This window comes from Lepus europaeus, chromosome 12 (assembly GCF_033115175.1).
Source record: "Lepus europaeus isolate LE1 chromosome 12, mLepTim1.pri, whole genome shotgun sequence".
NCBI lineage: Eukaryota > Metazoa > Chordata > Mammalia > Lagomorpha > Leporidae > Lepus > Lepus europaeus.
In genome coordinates this window covers 48,262,278-48,266,702 of record NC_084838.1, presented here as the reverse complement: position 1 = coordinate 48,266,702, position 4,425 = coordinate 48,262,278, and the positions used below count along the sequence as shown (strand labels likewise).

General features: G+C 40.7%; 1 pseudogene; it reads left to right on the top strand.

Annotated features, from left to right (window-relative positions):
- The first annotated feature begins 3,288 nt into the window (after positions 1 to 3,288).
- LOC133771257 (phosphoglycerate mutase 1-like) lies at positions 3,289 to 4,047 on the top strand (annotated as a pseudogene).
- Positions 4,048 to 4,425: the final 378 nt, after the last annotated feature.

Genomic DNA, 4,425 nt, shown 5'->3' with positions numbered 1-4,425 from the left:
GTATCTAGCAAAGGGTTGGGAAAGATGATCTTTAAGTTGTCTTTTAAGGTTGTAATTCCTTATCCACAGTTAATTCAAGAAATGCTTTGAAAAAATAGTGTTGGGGATTAGAACTTGGGTTATAAGGATCCCAGGTCAAGAACACACAATTCCTATCTCATCAGTAAATTCGATCCCTTCCCTGATAATCTCAGTTTTGTCTCATCTGTTTGTGGAAAAGCCTACCCCAAAGGCCTTGTCTCAGTGTTCTCCATGCTCACAGAGCCCAGTGGTAAATATACACTAAATGCAGTCACAGCATTATTTGGAAACTGGATTGCAAATGGGAATAAAGGAAGTTTACAAGCCTTCATTATGTGGATTTCAAGGTGATACTAGTTCTACAATCAAAACATCAAAGTAATAATTCCTTGCTTTAGGTAATGTTTATTCAGTCTGGAAGTTAAACAAAAACAAGAATTAAATATTCTGAAAAGAAATGATAAATGTCTAGAGTGATGGATGTTTCAATTATCATGATCTGATCATTGAATATCGTATTCAAATATCACCCTGTACCCGACAAATATGCATAACTGCTATATGTCAATTCAAAATAAAAATATGTTAACAAAAGGAATTAAGTGTTCTGGTTACCTTCTTCATATACATAATCACTTAAGCAATGCAAGTTAGATTGGTGTCTGGCTGCATAAAAATTGACTGTTGAAGATGTTCTTTATGCAGAGGAACATTCTAAAAGCAAATGGGCTAAAAAGCTTGTAAAAAGTCATTATTCTCCTTATGAGAATTAAGCACAACTGTAGTTAAGACAAACAACTGTTGTCACTGAACTCAGCAGCCGCCAATGGAGAGCACCCATTTGTATACGTGAATTGACTAGTTAACACTATTGCAAAGTGTCATCGATCCACAATGTTGTGAACGATAGCAAGGTTCACTGCTGTTTCCTTTCCCATCACAAACAAATGGCTTTCTTGTCATTGGACTTATAGTAGAAACTCTATGTTATTTAAAAGGTGCCCCTCCCACTGCACAGTTTCTTCTTTCAGAGACCAAACAGGTCGACAAAGGGGACTATATAAAATTTTAAAATTTCTGCAAAGCAAAGAAAACTCTAAGAAAATAAAAATGTAACCCACAGAATGGGAGAAAATATTAGAAAATATCTAAAAATAAAATATCCAATAAAGGATTAATATCCAAGACATATAAGGAGCACATATAACTCAATAACAAAATAAATAGCCCCTTGGAGCCAGCACTGTGGCACAGTGGGTAATACTGCTGCCTGCAGTGCCAGAATCCCACATGGGCACTGGTTTGAGTCCTGGCTGTTTCACTTCCAATCCAGCTCCCTGCCAATATGCCTGAAAAAGCAGCAGAAGATGGCCTAAGTAATTGGGCACCTGTACCCATTTTGGAGACCCAGAAGCTCTAGCCACTGTGGCTATTTGAGGAGTGAACCAGCGGATGGAATTGTTTATTTAAGATCACTTTAATCACTATGAATTTTCCTGTTAGAACTGCTGTATTTTCATTTCTATTTCTTTCAGGTATTTTTTATTCCTTCTCTGATTTACTCTGACTTATTGGTTGCTCAGGAGAGTGTTGTTTATGTTCACATATTTCTGAATTTTCTGGTTTTCCAGTTATCATTGATTACTAGTTTCATACTAATGTGGTTGAAAGAGATAGCTGATCTAATTTCAATCTTAAATTTGTTAAGGCTTTTTTTGAGGGCCTGACATATGGCTTCTAGAGAATGGTCTGTGTGCTTGAAAAGACTGTGTATTCTATTGCTATTGGGTAGAATGTTCTGTAAAATTCTGTTAGCTCTATTTGGTATAAAGTGGAGTTCGCACCCAATGTTTCTTCATTGATTTTCTGTCTGGATGATATACCCATTGTTCAAAATGGGTATTGAAGTTCCCTACGACATTTTTAGTCTATTTTGTCTGATATAAGTATAGCTACCTCTGGCTCTCTTTTGGTTTTCATTTCCATAGAATATCTTTTTCCATCTTTTTATTTCAGTCTATTATTCCCTTAGAGAAAGTGAAACTCTTATGCATAGCATATACTTGGAATTCTTTTTTTTTTTATTACTTGGTCCTTTGGAGAATTTAATTCATTTACCTTTAAAATAATTATTGAGGGGTAAAGACTATTACCATATTTACTCTTTTGTTTTTTAGTTCCTTTGTTCATTTCTTCCTCCCTTATGCTTTCCTTTGTGATTTCCAGATACTTTGTAATTTGATTCCTTTATCTTTTGTGTACCTACAGTTGGCTTTTGCTTTGTAAGTGATGTATTACATTAAACATTTTAGCTATAAAAGTATATTTTAAGTTAACAATTTCTCTTTTTTAAGATTTAATTTATCTACTTGAGAGGTGAAGTTACAGAGAGAGGGAAAGACAGAGAGAAAGGTCTTCCATCTCCCGGTTCATTGCCCAAATGGTTACAATGACCAGAGCTGGGCCAATCCAAAGCCAGGAACCAGGAGCTTCTTCCAGGTCTCCCACTTGGGAGCAGGAGCCCAAGCACTTGGACCATCTCTACTGAGTTTGCAGGCCATCAGTAGAGAGCTAGATTGGAAAGGGAGCAGCCAGGACATGAACCAGTGCCCATATGGAATGTGGACACTGCAGGGAGAGGTTTAGCCTACTATGTCAGCACCAGTCCCTAAGTTAAGAATTTCAACCTCAAACAAAAATTGTACCCTCTACCCTCAACACATATTTTGTGTTTTTGATGTCTGAATTTACTTCTTCGTATATCATATGCCCATTAACAAATTATTCTACTGACAGTTTCTTTGATACATCTATCTTTCAACATTTATACTAAAGTTAGAAGTAATTTATATACCATTACTATAGTATTAAAGTATTCTGAATTACACTATATATCTTACATTTACCAATAACTTTTAAACATTCAAATGCTTTCATGTTACTAATTAGTGTTCTTTCATTTCAACTTGAAGAACTCCCCCTTAGCATTTGTTACAGGCCGGTCTAATGTTGATGGACTCTCTCAGAACTTATTTGTCTAAAAGTCTTTATCTCCCCTGCACTGACATTTTTGTCTTTCAGCACTCGAAATATATCATCCAACTCTCTCCTGGTCTGCAAAGCTTCTGCTCAGAAATCCACTGATACTATAATGGAGATTCCTTTCTATGCGACAAGTCTCTTCTCGGGCTGCTTTCAAAATTCTCTCTTTGGATTATGGGGAATCTCAGAAAACGCCAGGCGGCTCTGCATCTCTGTCTCGCCACCATGGCCACCTACAAGCCGGTGTTGATCTGGCATGGCGAGAGCATCTGGAGCCTGTAGAACTGTTTCAGTGGCTGGTATGATACTGAACTGAGCATCATGGGCCACGAGGCAGCGAAACATGGCTGGCAGGCCCTGTGAGACACCGGCTATGAATCTGACATCAGCTTCACCTCGGTGTGGAAAAGAGGCATCCAGACCCCTGGACGGTGCTGGATGCCATTGACCAGATGTGGCTGCTGGTTGTGACGACTTGGCGCCTCAACGGGCTGCACTTTGGGGGTCTGACTGGCCTCAATAAAGCAGAAACTGCTGCCACGCATGGTGAGGCCCAGGTGACGATCTGGAGGCGCTCCTACGATGTCCCTCCACCCCCCATGGAGCCTGACCACCCCTTGTACGCAACATCAGTAAGGATCACAAGTATGCAGACCTCACTAAGGATCAGCTGCCCTCCTGTGCAAGTCTGAAGCACACTATAGCCAGAGCCCTGCCCTTCTGGAATGAAGAGATCATGCCCCAGATCAAGGAGTGGACACAGGTACTGATCGCAGCCCATGGCAACAGCCTCTGGGGCACTGCCAAGCATCTGGAGGGTTCTCTGAAGAGGCTGTCATGGAGCTGAACCTGCTGACTGCTATTCTGTGTATGAATTGGACAAAAACTTGAAGCTCATGAAGACCATGCGGTTCCTGGGGCATGATGAGACTGTGCACAAAGCCATGACAGTCTGTGGCTGCCCAGGGCAAGGCCAAGAAGTAAAGGCAAGCAGACAGACACTATCCCCATTCCTCTGCACCTGTCCCCTGCCCATTTCACACTGACCACCTCTCTAGGCACTTTAGGTTGTGGCTGCAGGTGGGAACTGGTGGCTCCTGCTTCCCTTTTAGCTATTTGTCTCCTGCATCACTCCCTTCACAGAATCTAGTCAGGGACAGCACCCCTGGGGCATGCGATCTCAGTCCAAACAGAGGGAAGGGTCCTCTCTCCAACAGAGAAGTCTAAACACCCATGTCTGCTAGTGCTCTATTCACTAAGGGCCTGCTGGAGTAAGGAAAGGGAAGAGCCATGATAAGGCCTGACCAATAAGCAGAGCCAGGAGTCTGCTGTGTTCTTTTTTTTTTTTTTTTTTTTTAAAGT